General features: G+C 38.9%; 2 pseudogenes; one reads left to right on the forward strand and one right to left on the reverse strand.

Moving 5' to 3' along the window:
• Positions 1-12,281: 12,281 nt before the first annotated feature.
• LOC143404158 (E3 ubiquitin-protein ligase SH3RF1 pseudogene) lies at positions 12,282-13,532 on the reverse strand (annotated as a pseudogene).
• Positions 13,533-18,992: 5,460 nt separating this feature from the next.
• Positions 18,993-21,291, forward strand: LOC143403710 (melanoma inhibitory activity protein 2-like; annotated as a pseudogene).
• The last annotated feature ends 473 nt before the right edge of the window (positions 21,292-21,764 follow it).

Below are 21,764 nucleotides of genomic sequence, written 5' to 3' on the forward strand. Positions count from 1 at the left end.
TCTCTGTGTTTAGAAGTTTGATATGAAAAATGGATGCAAAACTGTGCCATTTCATTAGATCACGCTGAGGACCCAAGGAACGTTATGCCTCAGAGCAACACTTGGAGCATGGTGAGTGTACTTAAGACTTGTTCTTCCCCAGTACCGAATGATTCTGTAGCCAAATTCCATATTCTCCATACTCTGACAGATTGCCAGGAGCACATCTGGGTTCAGAAGTGTCTCAGTACCTCAGAGGAAGACTTCAGCTCATGGTTCTTGCCACTCCATGAGCTCTCTCATCAGATGACAACAGTGATTGACTGTGGTCTGGGCAACTCAGAACCTTTAGATGGAGATGTGAAGCCAAGACACAAGCATGTCACTGATACACAGAAAGAGGCACCAAGAGACATTCAGGATCATGATGAGGATGTGTCAAAGGGCACTACACGACAAATGGTTGGATGCTTGGTGAGACAGAAATGATAGGGATGTGAACAGAGAATCATAAGATCATTAGTGTACTCAGAAGGCCCTAGAGAATCAGCTACAAGTGTCAGATCTTATAATTGTGTGCAGAAGCCCACAAGTATGCTGGGGCTCAGTCTGTCAGTAAAACAGCCATATGAACAGGAGCACAGTAAAGGAACCCTAGGAGTTTAAGGAAAGGCAGGACTTTTAGGAAGAGCTCACTCACTAGACTTGCTGTTGATTCTAGAATGAAGACAAAGATGACAGGAGTCTTGTGTGTTAAGCATAGTATGCTTGAGCCTGGTATCCTGTCACATGGAGGCTGAGGCAGTAGTTCAAAGCCAGCTTCACACATGCAGATTTTGAAGATAAAGCTGGGGTCAAGTGGAGTTCTGCTATCTGACGGAGTAGCAGATCTAAAGAGGCAAACTTGTAGTTGTGGACAAACTGGCCCAGAGTCATTTAGGCATTGAGGGGGTCTTATGGATAGTTGGAGGGAAATTAGGGATCTCACAAAGTGGGCTAGGCACTGCTACTCGTGTTGGTGGAACCCTTACTTTTCTGTATTTTATTAAAATTGTGCAGTAGGACACACATCCAGAAAGAGCACATGCCTTTATGATCATTAACAGGCAGTTGAAATGAACAATCAGGTGCCATATTAAGTGGCAGGCATTTCTGGAAGGCTTCTGTCCACTTGCCCAACCACAGCCTCTAAAGTCATCACTTGATGACACAGACAGTGGCTTCCTGTGTTCCTCTGTTTCCACACTGCCCAATGCTGCTAAATAACTTCACATCTGAGTTTTACTTGATTCAGACATCATGTACATTCTTCTGATTCTTCTGATTCATGTCTGATTTTGCAGAATGTGGCTTCATCCTGTCAGTCATGGTGGATAATGTGCCTTCAGATGGGCATGCCCAGGTGCTTATCTGTCTGCTGCAAAGAGACTGCTTGGGTCATCTCTAGGCCCAGGGACTATTCCCTATGCCACAGTACTGTAGTGGAGACCGTGAACATGTGTCCCATGGCATTTCTGCTGAGTACACACCAAAAGTGTTGAGACCCAGAATCTCCATAACTTCAATTCTATTAGACAAACTGCTCTTCACAGGGCAGGAAACACCCATATGCTCCATGGACATGGTGGGTTCCCGTCACTTCATGTCCTCACCAATGCTTGTCAGGAGCTTCTGTGATCACTCAGATCCCTGCCCTTGGCCACAGGCTTTCCTATATCCATGGAGGCCAGGACCCAGGATGAGCCTCTTCAGGCAGCAATGAGGACAGTGTGTCCTGTCTACTCAGAAGGCCAGTCCTCAGAATGGCTTAGAAACCCATCCCTGGAACTCCCATCTTAGCTGCTCCTCTTGCTAACTGTGTAATCATGGGTGATTTAATTAACCTCCCTGTGCCTCTATGTCCTGGGGTGTGGAGCATGTGTGAGAACAAATGCCTCCCTGGGCCATCTTGACAATTAACAAGTGAAGGCTACTGAACATTTGGAAGGAGGCAAGTATGCTCTAGGGGATCCATATCTGTGAGCCAGAACTGGAGCCTTCCTAGGACACAGTGATGATTATGTTCTACAGATGGCTTAGAAGACAGACATGGAGTTTATTCCACAACACTGGTAGAGCTCTGTGTGTCTAGGTGTGTCACCTCTCAGGGAGGGACAGGCATCAGCCTTTCCAAGTTGAGTCCATATGAGGGTGTTAGCTGTTTCCAAGGACCAGTGTTCATGTGCTGTTCATCATAGTGAACAAAATGCCCCACAATAACAATTTACAGGAGGAAAACCTTATTTGGGCTCATGGGTTCACAGGTCTCAGTCCACGGTTGGTCCAACTCTATTGCTCTGGGCCTAAGAGGGAGGCAGAATATCATGCAGCAGGATTTAGCACAGGAAATTTGTTCAGCTCATGGCTGAGGGAGGAACTTGAGGGACAAAATATAATCCCCAAGGGCATGCCCACAGTGACCTATTTCCTCAAGCTATGCCCCATTTGGGTATGGTTACCACCTAGTACAGTAGTATTCAAATCCATCAAGTGGATTAATCCACTGATTAGGGTCATGGTTCTTGTATTGTAATCATTTCAGCTCTGAACACTGCTACCTTGTGTATCATGAGCTTTTAGGAGGACACCTTACATCCAAACCATAACAGGGCTGGTCATGTTGTAGGAAAATATTTTCTCTTTCAAGAGCAAGAGTGCTTCTGCTCCATGAGATGTTCAGAGGGCAGCAGCACAGTGGATAGCAACAGGCTTGGAAAAGAGCACATGGGCTTCTGGTCCATGCTTACCTTGCCTTCTGACTAGAAGATGGCCATGGTGGCTAGTGCTGGTCCTTCCCTTTGGCAGAATGCACAGATGAAATAGTTTCAGAGTTTCAGGCAGCTGAGGATGTGATGGTACTCAAGACGAGTGGAGGGTTCCAGAACCCAGCAATGGGCAAGGCCGCAGCCCATTGAGCACTGGTTCCGTTAGAATTCATTTTAAATCTTCTGATCACATTAGGAGGAACTTTCAGGGTAGTCCTGGGGGAGTCCTGAGCCACTAACATGTGTGTATCTTCCTTTGGGAAAAAGGGAAAAACTGACCTGCCCAGAGCCACCAGAGCCCATGTCTGTGCAGAATGTACCATCAGTGTTTGTCTTCATTGGCTAGGATTCTCTTTTTCCTGGCCAGCATCTGAGAGCTCTAGCTGGGTGTTATCCATGAGGCATTAGTCTGTGCAGCTACTCTAAGGTAAAATCCAATGGAGTCACATCAGCCCTTGAAAACCCATAAGGAGCTTGGCGAACAAGAGTCTGCATACCTAACCCTGGGCAACTGACCCAGTGATGCTCAGCATATGACAAAGTACATGTGTGCAAACTCAGATGATGTATCATTTTTAGATACTTGGTTTCTTTCAAGTTAGCCCACACATCATTAAATCCACCCTTGTAAATCAATCCTCTCTCCCACCTCAGGGTATGCATCCTGTGCACAGCCCCAGAGGTATTAGCCATTACCACCATCTAGTTTGACTACAAAGTCACTGATTTTCAAACATTGTGCTGTGATCTCTGGTCAGGAGAGGTACTTCCTAGTTTGAGAAGGAGGAGGCTGTGAGATTTATCCCACTACCTGCTGTTACTCTTCTCTGCCTTCACAGTTCCTTTTGATTTGCTTTCATGCATTGGGGTTCTTTGTAAATTTTAGGTTTGAAAATCCATGGTTTGAGATTTTTAGGAAAAAGCTTAAAAAGTTCTGGCTTAGGCAGTTCAATTGTTATGAGGTTGCTTCATAATATTAACATTCCCTGATTATCTATATCCATTTTCTTACCTGCATGATAACATACATCCTGCCTGATAAGACCTCATAACATCTCTGAGATCTCTTGTAATCCCAAAATTCCAGGCCCAGGACTGGGCAAATCAGAGGGTTTTATGAATGTCTACCAGATCAGTGAGTGAGCTCTCGGTTAACTGCTGCCAGTGTGCAAGATAGGCGGGGGACAGCGAAAGATTTTCAATATGTTGTAATAGGTCATCAGTGACATTTCACTGAACATGTTGTATCCTACACTGAGCCTTGAATCTTAGCAAACTTTTTTTTCTTTAAAGCAATAAGCAAACAAATAACCAAGTGTGCCCTCAGTGCTGGTGGTCATGACAACAAGAGACAAAAATGCCTTTCATGCCTTAGGGTTGTGAGCCAGGCCAGCTGGTTCCATTAACTCCTCCTCTGTTTGCCCAAGTGCTATCCTTTTCATGTCTCTTCAGGCTTTTGCCACCTGGTCTGGACCCCTTCCATCACTGGACCTTGCTCTTGCAATCTCAGTTTCTCATACCTATGCCTCAGCAATGTGCCCTCCACTGTTTGCACTCCATGAGATACTGGGCCAAAAGGTTCTTGTTCTGGTCACTTGTCTGAGGTCTGAGGAGTCTTTTACCTAGACAGACATTTCAACGATGTAGTGCACCCTGCAAATGCTGTCATGGAGAGTGGGCTGTTGATGAAAAGCTACTAACAGGTAGTGGAGGACAGTTGGTGAGAAGCAGAAAGTGCCAGAGTGATTCAGTCTTTTGTTTCCTACTGGTATGTTTCCTCTTCACTAGAGAGATGCGCACAGAGGCATGGTTGATTGTTCTCATCAACTGAGTGGAGCATGTCCCCATGACTGCATTTAATGGTGCTGAACAGGCTTGCCTCTTCTCCACAGTGTTGAAATCATGGCAGAGGCACCACACTGGGGGCCAAAAGACTGGGGTGGAATTCATGTGGTATCTGGTATCTGTCATCTTTTGTAGAACTTATGTTCTTCCTGTAGAGATGCCAATAGCCAGCATTTGTGTCTCATTTAATCTATCTTGCCTCTCCATATTGTGCATTTCTGTCTGGATTGAAATGGAGACCCTTACTGAGGCCCTACCTGTGTTTCACAGGTCAGGGCATGTATAATCTGCTCCTTTTTCTATGCAAATTATACAACCAGCCTGGCTCTCAGCAAGCCACTTCTGTATCCCGCACAATAAATCAGTTGTGTTGCAACAAAGAAATGCATGCATTAATGTTGCTTTGATTCCTTAAAAAAATATATATATATATATATATATACATAATTGCCAGAAACTATATACCCTATTATTAAATTAGTATATATATTTTTTGGATTTAAATTGATGAAACATAACAGAACCAAATACCTCCTATTAATTGTAACTGTTGATTTTAAGATACATCCAAAAATATGTATTTTAAGATACATATTTAGAAATTTAAATGTGAAAAACTTTGACTTGCAAAGATGGACATATATCTTTTGAGTACCTTGCCTTTTTTCATATAACTCTCTTAGGAGGTAAAAAAGCATTGCTCTAAAACACACCTAATTGAGCTATGTAATATGAGATTAGAAGAAACTAAATTTACATTGGTAATAGGAGAACTTCTGGGGCAATTTTGTTGTTTCATTAGCTAAATAATAGCACATTGCATTTGATAACTTAATTTTTTTTTTTACTTTTCATTATGCTGACCCCTTTGTCATCATGCATTTGAGGAAACACAATACAAACAAAACTGGAATCCATTTATATTAAAATAAAACGACTATGAAAGAATTCAAGATATACACTCCAAAGTCAAAATACCTTATTAATTTCTCCCTTAGTTTATTTATTTAACAGTTAGTTGAAAAGTACAATATAGGAGCCAGGAAGGTGGCCCATACCAGTAATCCCAGCAGCTAGGGAGGCTGAGACAAGAGGATCCTGAGTTCAAAGCCAGCCTCAGCAGTGGTGGGGCACTAAGCTACTCAGTGAGACCTTGTCTCTGAATCAAACACAAAATAGGGCTGGGATGTGGCTCAGCAGTTGAGTACCCCTGAGTTTAATCCCCAGTCTAAAATACAAATCATTTTTTGCTAACTTGTATTTTTAAACATTAAGACTTCAGTTTAAGTAAAGGAGCTTTGATTTGTTTTTAAGAAGTTTCTGAATGTAGCATGGGTGTGTGCATGTGAAGTATTGAAAACTCTTCCTTAAATTTCTTTTTTCCAGATTAAAACTAACTTCATCAAAAGTGCAGTGAAAATCATATCTAAAGTGTGTGAATTATAGAATTCTATTTATAACATTTTTAAGAGATAAATATTTAAATATTTGACTAAAATCACACTTAGAATACATCTTTTTTGATTTGCAATCCTGTGATTTTCTGGAATATCTGAACAATCTTCCAAATGGGATATCCCATTATACAAATATTACTTAAGTATTTAAGCATGTATTAATGAGACAGGGCACCTACAGTCTTGATATTTTGGCTGTAAGTTTCTGAGGGTCCAGGAGCAATCCAACCCTTTGTAGCCAACTCTTGATAAGCTGTGTGGTTGAGTGTAATGGTAGTGCACAGTTGTTATGGCATCATACTGTGGGCCACCCACCCAGCCTGTGTGGAATTCAGGTGGAGATGAAATTAGATGCAGATGTGGCAAAGGTTTCCTAGAGAGATATTGCTTCAGTCCAGCACTACTGTTTCAGAATCTTCAACTGGGTGAAGAGGGGCTTTATGGAGCATGTGTAATGGTAAAAGAATTATGATTTTTGTGATCATGGATTTGTGATGGGTCATTGGGGGAAGGGAAGGCAAGTAGCAATGTTGGTGGCAAGAAGGTCATAAAGGATATATATATATATATATATATATATATATATATATATATATATTTGTAGTTGTTGGTTTGTTTTATTTTATTTGTAGTTGGAAACACTACCTTTATTTAATTTTTATGTGGTACTGAGGATTGAACCCAGCACCATGCATGTGTTAGGTGAGTGCTCTACCACTGAGGCACAACCCCAGCCCCTTACTTATATAATATTAATGGATAATCCAGGTGAGTAATGACACTTCGCAGATCAAGAGAAAAAGAGGAAACTGTGTTTGCACACTTAGTGTTGCACACATAAAGATGGATGATCATGATTTTTGTCATTAGCAATTCCAGGCTCAGAAAGTTGGAATTCTCATCTCATTGTATAACCATTCCATTACCAAGCATTCTTAATTTTTTCTCCTGAAATCTAAGTTTACTCTTTCTTTCCAATCCAGCCTGAACCCTCATTATTTAATATCTGATGTCATTCTTAGGATTTCCTGACTGGTCCCCCTGTCTCTGAATTTGCTGTGTAACTGCACACTCATTCCATCATCCCTCCAGCAGGGGTGCTCCTTCTTTTTTAATATTTATTTTTTAGTTGTAGTTGGACAAAATACCTTTATTTATTTATATGTGGTGCTGAGGATCGAACCCAGGGCCTCATATGTGCTAGGTGAGCATTCTACCACTGAGCCACAACCCCAGCCCTAGGGGTGCTCCTTCTTGCTTACACCACACACTCTCCACAGCCTCATGTATCTGGCCTCAGCACATCTATGCATTTTACACGTTTTTAAAAAATTATTTTTAACATCTTTATTTTATTTATTTATTTATTTATTTTGTGGTGCTGACATGCTAGGCAAGCGCCCTACTGCTGAGCCACAACTCAAGCCCTGCATTTTACACTTTTTACATCATCAGTCGAGTGATGGGTACTACCATTTTGGTTATTATGAACATTTCATTTGGTCTTAGCTGTTGAAAGGAAAGCCTTCAATGCCATTATACATTATCCTACTGGGCAGAAAACATACATGGTGTACCATCATTTAAATGTCAAAATCATTGGGGAACCAAAAGCAAATATGCAAGTGTTCATAAAACTGAGCATGTGGCTTCCTTCTTCCTGTCCTGCAGTATTGTTTTGGAAGAGGTGAATAATGCAGGTGACATACTACCATTACCTTTGGGAACTTTTTACCCAATTCATATGAGAGCCTGGATTAGAGAGAAGTTGCAAATGCACAGTGAAAGTGGACCATAGAAGAATAATCCTAGTCTTTTTGTCTCTCTACCCATATATACTGAGAGATGATTTTAAAATTAAATAAGTCTGTTTTAGAGTAGTGTGTCTTAGGGGTCATAAATTTGAACTTTTCTCCTATTTTGAAACCCCTTCTGTAGTACTCTACTAAATATCAACTGACTTTTCCTTCCCCATTTCCATTCATGGTCATACACTTGGTTCTTCATCATATTATTATTCCCATCCTATGATATTAGTAAAAAACAGTTCTCAAGTTATTATGTTTTATGTTGTGCTTCTTGTCTTCATCATCATCATCATCTTATTATTATTATGTTTGTTGTTCAGGAAAAACCTGTTTACCTTGCCAAGATTTCAACATTCTGTATTAAAAGTCAGAGGCCAGAACAGCAGATTCTGTTATTTGACAACATCTGTATCACTGGCTGTTCATTTCCTACCCCTTTTTTCCTTTCCCAAATCAAAATTATCAACTAAAGTAAGGAATAAAAAACAATATTTATGTACCCAACATGCTCAGTCCCTATGTAGAATTTTGCAGTACCTGGGAGGCCACTCTCATCAATTTTTATTACATTGTTATTTACATATTGGTGGTCACGATATTTGTTGAGTTTAGTGAAATCTTTCAGTATTAATGTCTTATTTATTTGAGCCACTTTAAGTTTCATTTTAAAATGGCACCCTGTGAGGATTGAGTCATCCTGTGTAGAGTTTTTACATTTGGTTTTTGCTTTTCCAATGCTTTTCCAAATGTTTCTACCATTATGGTTTTAATATTTGTAGGGCAATTCTCTATAAATAGAGAGCCAAAAAAGATAGGTTTTCATATTTTCAGCTGCTTACATGGTAATATCCTCAATAAATATTTACTGATGCTTCCTTACGCCTTACCCTCAGAGAAGAGTACCTGTTGAGTAGTGAGTAAAAGGTAATATTAGGTTAGCATTTATTAATGATGTTGGCATTAACAATATAAAGAAATGTTACAGAGCCCTTGAGGATCTGTTGCTGTTGTAAACCAAAAAACCCACTCCTTGGTGTCCAGAAATCATTAATGGTCCTATTTAGAACTCTTGGGAAAGAAGTTCTGTGCTAACAATGGTGTGCTCATAGTGGGTGGTACAGTTTACTAAATTAATGAGGACCAGAATGTGTCTACACTTCCTTAACCAAGAAGAAAGGAAGCACTTGGGGAAGGAAACTTGCTGTTTTCTTTCTTTTCATCTTGCCACTATAGTGCAAAACCCTGAGAGGTCTGTGCTGTGTAAGGAGGGTTGAAGTCCTCCCCTCATACATGTTGTGTAGCACCCATATGTTATTGTGCATCCAGAAGCATCTAGCTATCTAACCAGGAAGCTGCTTCTATCTTGCTACTGGTGTATTCTCTTCACGTAGTAGACGTCTGTGCATGGGACTCATCCACATTATATATTTCCTTCTAATTCTACTCAGCATTAAATAGTGTTGCCATCCAATTTGAGGGCAGGACCATTTTTCCATAGAAAATGCGTAAAATTAATGTTCTCAAACATTTTTGCTTACTTTATTTTTGTGGCTATTATTCACCATATTTCTTATCTTTATTTTATTTTATTTTCCAGTGGAAGAAGACACAGAATAAAGTTCACAGTCAGGAAAAGAATCTAGATCCACAGCCAGTGATCAGCCTTTGCACTCTTTGGAGAGACAAATGAATGAGAACCAAGAGAAAGGGGACCAGACTGATAGGAAAAAGAACACAACTGGAAAAGGGAAAGAAAAAAAAAATAAAATGAAAGCCAAGAAGAGAATGCTGAAGGGTTTGGGAGACATGATCTGGTAAGTCTTTACCACCATAAACCAGAGCATCCTTAAATATAGTCATGGACTTAATAACAGGGAGACCTCTGAGAAAAACATTTTAGGTGGTTTCATCATTGTGCACACATCTTGGAACTTACATGGTATATCCTACTGTATGCTGGGTTGTGTGGTACATGGTATTGTATATGTGGTCTGTGATTTACCAAAATGTTAAGTGGCACATGACTGTATATTACAGTGACACATTAAATAAAAAAAAAAACACAAGAAGCACAGATTTGAAAACAGTATCTTTGAAGATAATGAAAATTCTTTTATTATTTTCATTCTTAGCTACTGAACTTTTACTTTTTTCAGGATTTTGCTTTAGTTATTTCAGCAGGCTTCAACATGATATCTTGCCAACCATGTAGATAACCCTGGGGAGGAAGGAAGGAGTCCTCTTTATCTTCACTCTGTACAACAGGAAGAGGCCCATGGAAACAAAGGGCTATTAAAGTAGTGTTTGTTCTTTTTTTGTGTGGCAACAGTGCTTCATTATCTAGATTTAACCCAGAGTTCAAGTTGTGGTAGCATTTAAAGGTCCATTAATAACAAGTTTAATAAAAAAATATGTTACACATAGAGCTTCAGTTAAGCTGTGTTGATTAATTTAATACTTATTACTTTAGTCTGTAAAGGTTGGTTAAACGTAATCTCTGCCTATTTCTTGACAATTGTCTTTGTGTCCCTAAATTATACTCTAGAATTACTTAGCATATCATTTTTGACACAAGTCATTGCTGTACCATAAAAGTGACAAGTTGTTTATAAGTTTCACTAAAACTCCCCCATAAGTGTTCATCTAAGATGATTTATAATATTCAGGTGTTTAATGTTAAATAAAAGATTGCCTGATTGTGCATAAATTAAAGCCCTAAACGTATCAAGATGATGGTTTGAAATTGAAATCATATAGCACAATCTCTTGACTTTTCAAAAAGTAGTTTCCCTATGTTATGAATCCCTTCCTTTTAACTTGTTTTTAATTGCAGAATGTGAACAAGAGTTTTATTTTCATGGACTTAGGATCCTCAGGTTGACCTCAATAACTCATGGTGTTATAGGTATGTCAGATCTGTAAACTTGAGGAATCAGGACTCAGGCAGAAGGTTACACAACACGGCAGATGTGTTCTGTAAATGGTGGAAGTCAAGTTCATGGAAGAAGGAAATTATAGATACATATTAACATAAAATCTGGCCTGTTCACAATATTATCTTTAGTTTAAAATAGGATTCATTTCTCCAATGGTTCAGAGCAGTGAGATCTTCATCATTTTTCATTAGACTTTTTCTTATTTATATACTGCTCCTTCTAAATCCATCTTCAATCAAATCATCATTCTTCATTATATTCCATGTTCAAAAATATTCATGGAACAAAATAGCTCTTACTGCCCTTGGTTTCAACTCCTGTGTTAGCCAGGCAGCTTTTTTTCCATATATACAATCTGACACCTCAGAAACTGGCACCTACACAATGCACAAGACACAGGCTGCTGTCCATCAATTAAAATTTAAGGAATTTGTGATAGTGTCATCTTTAAATTGGAGAATAATAGGTGGAAGGAAACCTCCTACAGGAAAGCAGCATAGTGGCATTTCTAGGGCTCTCCTGAAGGCATATTGAAGATTAATGGCTTGTTAGTTTTCATTCATCAACCAATATTTATCTGACAGATAAAATTTCTGGATTTTTTATGATGTAATGGGTAAACAAATTTCTAGTCTTTTGAGATTACTTTAGTTATATATCATCTTTGTCTGCAATTGGTAACTTCAATGGTCGACTTACAATTTGTGGTCAGAGTAGATGACTTTGGGCAAAATATATATTGTTTTAAAGGAACCATGAACATTTCATGACCCTTTTTTTCTTAAATGGCTTGCAGAACATTATATGAAGTTTTCTCCAGATCTAATTCCATAGACTTTACCTATAATATGTAAGGAAAGCCAGCATGTAGTAGAAAAATCTGACCTATTTGTAACTTCAAACACCTGCTTACTCTTGAAAATCTAATTATATATTCTGGGGCAGGGGCTAAAGTTTCTTTCATTTTATTTTTCCTTTCTTCTTATTAATTAGGCTAATATTCTTCCAGTTCTTAAGAATGACTGGTAAGAAAATCATAGATACTTAAATTTCTCTGGATACCTGATATCATTGGTTTGCTAAAGTCAGCCCACATTTATTTATTTATGAGAGTAGTTTTTATAAATTTTGCAAATCATTGTTAAACCCAACCATTATTAAAAATTAAGCATATCACATAAAATCAGGAATAATTAATACTCAAAATTTTTCCCTTCCTAATTACTTTTACCATACTATGATCCCAGGTTCTGAGATGATGTATACCTGCTTAAACTTGGTAATAAATATATGTTAATTAATATATACATTTGTAATATTAATATACACATTTCCACAAAATTGACTGCTAGAATTTCTAATGAGATGGCATGAAATCTGTAGATAAATTTGGGGAGAACAAACATTTTCATAATATTCAATCTTCTCACCTGTGAGCAGTGGATTCTTCCATTAGCCTGGGTCCCATTCCAGCATAGCACCTGGAAGGATGGAGGTGAGGATAGTGGCAACCAGGAGAAAGGTTGCTGGAAAGGGAGGATTCATAGTTTCCCTTGCACCTGGAGAGGGGATATCCAACAGGAAAGTGAACGAGGGGCTGGTTGTCACAGGGATGCTTGGGTGTGGGGTCACAATGAACACAGCGGTAGTCATATGAATCTGAGAAGGAACACTGAAGGAAAGCCCAGACAGTTCTCTGATCCTTGTGGCAGCTGAGAGTTGCTGGAGCTGATGACGAAAGGAGGGCTGATCTCCATGAACTGGCATGCATGAGAGGACTTGTTTGCCATGGTGAAGGAAGTGAAGGAGTGCCACTTTTTGATGCTGTTCTTGGTGTTGGATTGCTTTGGGGCAGTGCTGCTCTGGGTTGCTGCTGAGGTACATGTTTCAGCATTAACTCCTGGCATGGGAGGCTTATCCCATCCTGTCAGCTGCTTAGCAGCCAAGTTAAACTCAGTGTTGGAAATCAGGACTGTTCCTATTTTGTCTGCCAATATTCCTTCATCACAGCTTACATCTACCCTTTAGATCACAGTCAGTACATCATCCTTAACAAATGAAAGGCGGTCATTATCTGCTTCTTTTTTGTCTTTAACTTCAAAGTCAAAAAGTGCTTTGCACTGAGGTGGAGGCTGAGGCAGTGGTTTAATAATCTTCACTAAGTTGGTTGGAAAAAAGCCATGGATCCCATTGACTTACCCTGTGGTGCCAGTTTTTATCAACGTGTCCTCAAAAAATGATGATGTCACATTTGCTGAATTTAGTCCCCAGGCTCCTTTCCTTCATAGTTATGTTATGGTTTAGAACATGGTAACAGGAATACCCCTCACTGGGGGCCCCAGGCTTGCTCCTGAGGCTGCCGTCCACACTGGGAGATCTCTAGATCTTTTGCACTACAATAATCCACAGTGCTGCCCTGAAACCTTAATGCATTTGTGTAGTTACTCCCACTGCCTCCACCAGCTAGGTTTCCAAGGCTTCTCTGCTTGATGCTATCCAGAAGCCTGACCAGCAGGATGTTATCTGGATGTTCATCACTGGAGCCAATAGGAGTCCTCCAGTATGAACAACTGAGGGAACCTATGATACCAGAAAACATCCTTTGCAAAACCTGTGCTGGCAAGACAAGACTTTTGCAGAAGAAGCCAGGCATTCTAGACACACAGGACACTCCAAAAGATCCAAGAAGGCAGGTTCATTCATTTTGATGTACTTTACTGAGAAAAGGCTTCAGAAATGTTCATAGTTTTGTGCAGCTCTTTAAATGATTCATATAACATCCATTTCAAATTTTGCTCTTGCACCTTGGCTCTTCCACCTTGTTCTTGGTTCCCCAGTGGTGGCCATGGCAAATGCAAATTCCACCCAACCTTGCCTGCTGCTTTCTATTTCTTTGAAGGAGGCATGGTAGTTCCTGGATACTTCTCTCTGCTGCCCCCCTCTCTGCACAGACACATTACACAGGTGTCAGTGCCTCCCACTTGAATAGCCTTAAATGTTATTTTTTAAATAAACAGAATGCTTGGTGGGTTAGAAACCAATTGTGAGAGATGGACTAGTCCAAATCTCAATCCTGGCTTGATTATTTTGTGACTGTGTGACTTTGGAAAAGTGACCTAACTTCTCTGCTTTCTTTTTTCTGATGGTAGTAATATTCCCTGTTGTAAGGAACCACAGGAACTACAGACAAAGCTCCAATGCAGTGCATGTCAGGATACACACTCCAGACATGGCAGCACTTGTTACCTGAGTTTAATAATGTATGAAACAAGAGAAGTAATGACAGAGACTTGTGGTGATGGGCAGCTGATAGTGCAGAGGTAGGAAAGACCTTCACTGTTTCTGTGAAACAGCTGAAGGACAGACACAAAGGTAGATAGGGCCTGGATGCTTGACACTGGTGACATATTCACACCTCTTTTTCTTTCCTTGCAGAATATCCCCCAGGATATATCCATGTACAGCTTTGGGTTGGAGTAGTCCCTCTTGTTGCGGACCCTGCAGGAGATGCTGGCTAACATGGTGGAGAAGTTGGAAGGGGCAAGTACACTTTAGACTGGAGTATTTTAGTGTGCTCAGCTGCTGTGAGATGGTGGCTCTTACAGGAATTGGAAATTGTGTTTGTGGAGATAAGTCAATGACTTTCACTTGTGACTCCCTTAGGGTTGACCTTCTGCTTTACCCAGCAAGCCATCATATCTTGAACTTGAAAACAGAAATCCAAGTGAAATGTGATCTATGTGGCTGCCTATTGTTCTCATGGAAACAGCCTTTCTTGGGCATCTGTGTGCCTCCCTGTGTCTTCAGAGCTCAGACTCTTCCTGTTTTGACTAGTTGTTTTGTACATGGATCTTTGTTATTGACCATTATTTATTGTCAAATACCTTTAACTATGTGGCTATGTTCTAAGCTGTTGTTTGGCGAGTAAAATTTCACAGCACTGTTACATACTTTAGGTAATGAAATCACGGTGATGTGGCTTTACTGAATTGTAAGTTTGCATATAGCTAATCATTTTATTTGAAAAGTAATAATTTTATTTCTGTCCTCAAATGCAGATATTTTCCTTCAGAAATCTATCTGGTGATTTTAATTATTATCCATGTAACAAGCTGTTAGTGACTGGGTAGTACCCATTTGTAACCAATTCATACAGTTTAAAGTTAAGCAGAAGGATAAATCATCACCTTTTTGGATCTTCTCTATAATTGTTTAGGGGCATTTTAAGTGCTGGACTCTTGTGTAGTTTAATAAACTCAAGTATTTCCAGGAATAGAACCAAAATTTTTCTTTGTCATTAATCATCTCTGTATAGCTTTTATGTTTGAATCATTATTCTAGTTGTGATGGGTAAAGAGATTAATAATACATGGTTCCAAAGAAATGAGTGATTAATGGTGTTGTCACATATAGTTTTGCACCATCCATGAGCATATCCTGTATCTCTATAGTTTAAAAAATTTTAGTGTGACAGCTTAGAACTTTAATCAGGCTGTGTATGAATTCTAAGTTAAATTTTAACAAACATAATTTGATGAAAACCTACTATAGGAAAGAGATGCATTTCATGGTGCTGGATCTTACTTTCAGCTGCTAGTATTTTTTAGGTAGAAAACACTGTCAAATAGCTCAAGGGTAAAGTGTCTAAAATTTTAGGGAGGAGAAAGATTCTTATTTAAGAAGCAGTTTTGATGATACCCAGGAGTGGTATTCAAAATATTGGACAACTGCCTTGGCATAAGTACCAGTTAGTCAGAGTGGCTTTCAGCAGCAGTGCTGGAAGTTGTTGTGGTCTGAGTGATTTGCAGGGGGTCCTCAAGGACCCCTGGGTGGTCCAATGATGTTTACCAAGAGGGATGTTTTTTTTTTCTATTATAAAAATCATTTTGATCATGAGAGTGGGCTGGGGATGTGGCTCAAGTGGTAGCACGCTTGCCTGGCATGCGTGTGGCCCGGGTTCAATCCTCAGCACCACATACAAACAAAGATGTTGTGTCTGCCAAAAACTAAAATATAAATATTAAAAATTAAAAAAAAAAATCATGAGAGTGTTTATTGGTTGTATTTGATCCACGGATGCTGCTGGAACTTATAGGAATCATCTTTTGGACTCCCTGGATGCCCATAGCATCTCTCCTTTAGTTTTCTGATGTTTTCTTCAAACTCCTTATGGTACTCTGATGGTGATTCCATTTGTCAAGCAAATTGACATGTTTTAGTTAATAAATTATGCACAGTAGATTCTCTGGAATGAAGACCCCCATTTCCTAAGGTAATGTGTCAGAAAGGAAACATTAATCTTTTTATTTGGTGGCAGTTGGGGGGGGTACCAGGGATTGAACTCAGTTGTCAACTGAGCCACAACCTTCACCCTAGTTTGTATTTTATTTAGTGACAGGGCACATCTTTTATTTAGTGACAGGGCACATATTTTATTTAGTGACTGCACATCTTGCTTAGCACCTCGCTTTTTGCTGAAGCTGTCTTTGAACTCATGATCCTCCTGTCTCAACCTCCTGAGCTACTGGGATTATAGGCATGCATAACTACACCCAGTTCACCAGTTTTCAATTATATGGTGCTACTGATTCCCTAAAACACAATGATTGCATCTTACAAAGAAATATTTTCTCTACTAGAATTTTTATAGGAAATGATATTACAAGCTGTGGGAAAGTGTACGAATAGCTGTTCCTGAACTCTGGAAATGTTCAGGAAGCACATGGGGCACTTCATCTGTCATCATCATCTCTGGTGATCCGGGGAATGATGATGTGAATGGTACAAAACTTTCTCACATTTAAATAAGCAGTAAGACCAGGTGCCCATGTCACAGAGTGGAAAGTCAAAGTTTATTGACCAAGACTTACCTTTTGTAGCTGGGTGTGGTTTGGAATCTTATTACTATGTGATATGCTATTATAATTTCTATGCCATTTGAAATTCCTATAATCCTTCAAAGAAAAATGAATTTTAGGAATCCTCACTTTTTTTCTTTCTATTAAGAAATGAGAAAAGGAGAATGGGAAGGAATGGAACAGCATTTGATGTCTGTCCTGTTTGTCCCTTTAATGATGGGAATAACTCTTTTATAGTGAAGATGATGATGATGATGATGATGATGATGATGATGATGGTAATGTTATTGACCTCCATGTTCACATGAGGAAAAGGCTCAGGAAGTTCACTTGAAAGTAGGTACCCTGATACAAATGCTGTAGATGCAAACCAGCTACTCTCATTTAGTGACTTTTTGCATCCAAAGAGAAAGAGCTCTGACAAGTAAAGAGGAATCAGAAGCCTGGTTTTTGTGTGTTTTACTTGATGGCTAACTGCTTCTATTTTGTGTGGAACTGAAGACAATTGTTTTGAGTCCCAGAAATGTTGCTTTTTAGTTGTGTTCCTTAACCAGTAATCTCTCTGAAACTTAGTATGATTTCTGTTACTATAGCTGAATATCACCCTGGGTAAACTATAGAGAAAAGACACTTTATTTAGCTCATGGCTCTGGAAGTTCAAGAGCATGGTGAGGCCTACTGGGTCATTAGGTGGTAGAGGGCAGTAGCACATGGTGTTGCAGCTTAATAGATCTGGAAGGGGCCCATGTTCTTTTTTTTTTTTTTTTTTTTTTTTGTGAGACAGGGTCTCACTAAATTGCTGAGGCTGTCCTTAAACTTGTGATATTCTTGCCTTAGCCCCCTTAGTGGCTACAAGGAATACAGGTGTGTGACACCATGCTCTGCTGATAATTTGATTCTGATACATGTATGTACACTGAGAAATATTCACCATGAACTAATTAACATATTTGAAGCCTCACATAATTATATTTGTTAAAAAGTTTCTAAACTTTTATATGCTATGGGACTGGACAAGTGTTTTAGTTTACATTGATAAAACTCTGGCCATAGAAATAGAATGGGTCTAATTATACATGTTGGCATAATGCCTTTGAACTATAGAGACAATTAGGAAAGCAAAGACTACTAGAGAATGTTTTTCTTCAAACATTAGATTTGGCTTATCAACAGTTCAAAAATAACTAGGAACAAAAGCTATATTAGATATCTTTTATTTACATCAAGCAATGAACTCTATCTTATCAAGAACATAATTCACCTTCAGGAGCTAAAGCCATTTCAAAGAGTCACATCTTATTCTTTTTTTCTGCTGTATATTTATGATTACCCAGTTTCTTAGAAGGTTTTACATCCTATAAGTAGCCAAAAGCACATCTGAAAAACCATTTTGAAGACTTAAATAAGTAGTAGTCTAGTAAAACTGACATGACAATCAACTCAAGTTTCAAGTTCCTTTGCTTTAGAAATATTACATATGATGTATTTTTTAAAAACGACTTGTCACAACTGATTTGTGCACATGGTACCAACTCTTCTAAAATTACTTTTGAAAAAGTTTCTAACTTGAGAATTTTTCTATAGAAATAATTCAGATTACTTCTATAGTAAGTGTCCACAGGCTGTGGATATAGCTCAGTAGTATAGAGCTTGCCTAGCGTAGAGAAGGCCTTGACATTTAACTCCCAACACTGCAACAAAATGAAAGGGAGAGAAGGGAGAAAGAAAGAAGGAAGGAAAAAGGGAGTGGACATGAGGGGAAGGAAAAATGAGGCATTACAATAAAAGGACAAGTGGTACAAATATATGATGTACTAGCTCTTTAAATTACTTTACAAAGCTTTAGAATTTTAGTTACATCAAATTTGTGGACATTATGACTGAATGGAATAGGACATAATAAGCTCCACCTTGGCCTGGCTGAAACAAAACTAAGGAGTGGATGGCAAGGAGAGGAGTTCTCTCTGCCTCAATTGGGACAGACTGGAACCTGCACTGTTTCAGGATGCACAGCACAGTGAAGGGGCCAAAACTTCCCTGAACAGCACTTGAGTGTGCTAGGCTCCTGGGAGCCTATGACTGTGGATTCCCATGCCCATGCCCACAGCTCCACCCCCCCACCCCTGCAGCGGCTTCACAACAGTATGCTCCATTGCCTGGCACAGGTTTGAGTTCCTCACCAAAGACCTGAGTGTCCACAGCCTGTTTGGGCATGGCTGGGCAGGCTGTGGCTGCAGCAGCAGTAGGCAAAGCAATCAGCATAATGGAGTGGCCAAAGGGTGCCCCTCAGGTGTGTTTTGGGCTTGTTCTAGAAGACTTATGCAGGGCTTTGGCATCATTGTCTGTGGATATGAAACCAGACCTTCATCCTTATGGATATCCTTGGGAGTTGGTGATATATGCAGCTATTGGATTTTTTGCTGTTTTCTCTTGTTTCTGTGGACATGTTGTCAATGTGTTAGAAACAGGTGTTATGTGAGAAGAGAAAAAAAGCTTGCTCTAAAACTTGCTGGACTAATTGAAGAAAAATGTCAACTACTTGAGAAAGTTAGCCTTGTTCAAAAAGAGTATGAAGGCTTAGAGTTAACTTTTAAGGACGACATTTTGGAGAAGGAGTCCATAGAAGCAGAAAATTTGGAGGCAATATACGAAAATATGGGTAGTTCTAAATCTAAACTTGGTGATAAAATTCTCTTTCTAGAAAAAGAGCTGAAAGAAGAGAAAACTAAACATTCTCAACAGGATGAGTTGATGGCAGATATATCAAGACAGATTAAGTCCCTAGAAGATGAATCAAAACCCAAGTTGCTAATAGTCAAAGGTGAGACAACCTTGAGAGTATTTCAAATGAATGTAGAAGAATTTAAGGTAGCAATAAAAGAGGCTTTGAAAGAAAATTTCCAACTACAGGATAGTCAGAAACAACTTTTACAAGAAGTTGAAGAATAGAAAGAAAAAGTGAATGACCTTAATAAACAGAAAATACCATTGGAAGACTCTACTGTATATGCTGAACAAGTTCTAAGAGAGAAAGAAAATCACATTAAGTCTCTGACTGAACTCTTGCTGCAGATGAAAGATTGGGCTTCTGTGCTTGGAGAAGGCCTAACTGATGATGGTAACTTGGAATTTAAAATTAAGAGTGTTGGTGCTCACTCAGAGGATCAGCCAAAAGGAGATTTGAAGAAATAGTTTTATGCTGCTAAGTTAAAGGCCTCTTTTAAACCTTAGAAGGAGAAAGAAATCAAATTTTTACTTTATTTTCTGAATTAATTGAAACAAAGGAAGACCTTATAGAGAATATTAAAAGTCTTAAGACAGAACAAGCATCTTTGCAGTCAAAAAATACACAATTTAAAAGTGAGAATCAGAATCTGCAGCAGCACCTTAAAGTCATGATTGAACTATATCAAGAAAATGTAATGAAACTCCAAAGAAAATTAATAGGAGAGGAAAGTTACCAGGTTGAGTGAGAGGAGAAACTTTCCAAAATGGAGGAAAATATCAGCCATGCAACTGAACAGATATAGAACTATAGAAAGCAAGTCAAAGATCTTGAAGAAGAATTGAAGAGAACCATTCATTTTTATCAGGGGCTGATTATGTAGTATGAGAAAAAAGCATATGATAATGAGTTGGCAGCTCAGAGTGCTGAAAGTTACTTCAATGATTTAAGGAAACAAAATGCCACAACAGACAAAATTTAACTGAAAATAAATTTAAATTTAAACTTGTAGAAAAAGATTCTTCTGCACTTGATGATTCAAATACAGCCTTTGTCAGAGAGAATTCCCCAAATGGTCCTCACCTTCATCAGAAGTGAGAAATTCTCTATTGTAAAAGAAGGGTCCCCTCAGACTCTTACCTTTGCTTCCAAGGGTAGGAGAAAGAGACTCCAAAGTCCCAGAGAATTCTCTGAACCCTCAGATTATCAATGAAAGAAGAGAATCAGGCTATGATGGGATAAGTGATCCTGAGAGAGTGTCTTATAACATTGGGCCCCTGTCAACTCCATGGGAACAGAACCTTAAGATGATGATGGCTCCACCAGGCCAACCATATTCTGATCCACAGCTTCCTCTACAAAGGCAAGATAGAGGTTATTCTAATTATGGTAGACCATCTGGACCAGAACAACTCATAAGTTCTAGTATGTTGACTTTGGATAAAATGGATAGGCCTATATCTTCAGAGATGGAATCCAGTAGAAAAGATACCAAAGTTGATCTTGGTGATTCCAATATGCCTGATTCATCTTTCCCTGCTGAAAATGAAGCAACTGGCTCTGGCTTTGCTTTCTCACCTTTCCCTCCAATCAGAGGTCCATTGTTTCCAGTCAATCCAGTTCATGAGAAGAGGACTTTTTTTTCCTCCACTTTCTCCAGGAAACATGTATGGAGCATCTCGAGTATATTTTCTACTGGGCCCACCTCCTCCTCCATTTTCAATGGGATAATGGTGTTTTCCTCATTATCTCCCCCCAAAAGCTGAATTCCCCCCTCCCTCCCCTGCATCCTGAAAGTAGAAGTGAGTTCCCTTCAGGGTTGATTCCACCTTCAATTGAGCCTACTACTGAACATCCAGAAGCACAACAAGAATCCTGACAATATTTTGTATCTGCCTTCAGAAGTTATATATCTTTCATTTTTAGTTTAACTAACTGCTTTTACTCAAATAATTATACTTTTGCTCCAATTGAAGCTTAACGGAATTACAATTCTTAGAATAACATTTTGTAAATAAAGATGGTTTAAATATGAAACTTATGAGTCAATTATTTTCACTTTATTTTATTCTAGGTAGTGTAACAATTTGATTAATTTACTATTGCATAAGCAACAATGGAAATATTATGTACATAATCTTGCTGTCAGGGATATTTCAAAATCTAAATGAAGCTTGTGCCTTTATACAATTAAATGTACTTATTATGATTATAGCAAATGTGAACATAACTTTATGCTTAGTTAAAGATTTTAATTGATGGCTTATTTGCAATTGATGATAATAATTAAAATCAGATAGCTTTTCCATAAAAGAAGAATAACTACAGCATATTAAGAATAACAAGAAAACA

Source organism: Callospermophilus lateralis, chromosome 7, assembly GCF_048772815.1.
Source record: "Callospermophilus lateralis isolate mCalLat2 chromosome 7, mCalLat2.hap1, whole genome shotgun sequence".
In the NCBI taxonomy this organism is placed as follows: Eukaryota; Metazoa; Chordata; class Mammalia; order Rodentia; family Sciuridae; genus Callospermophilus; species Callospermophilus lateralis.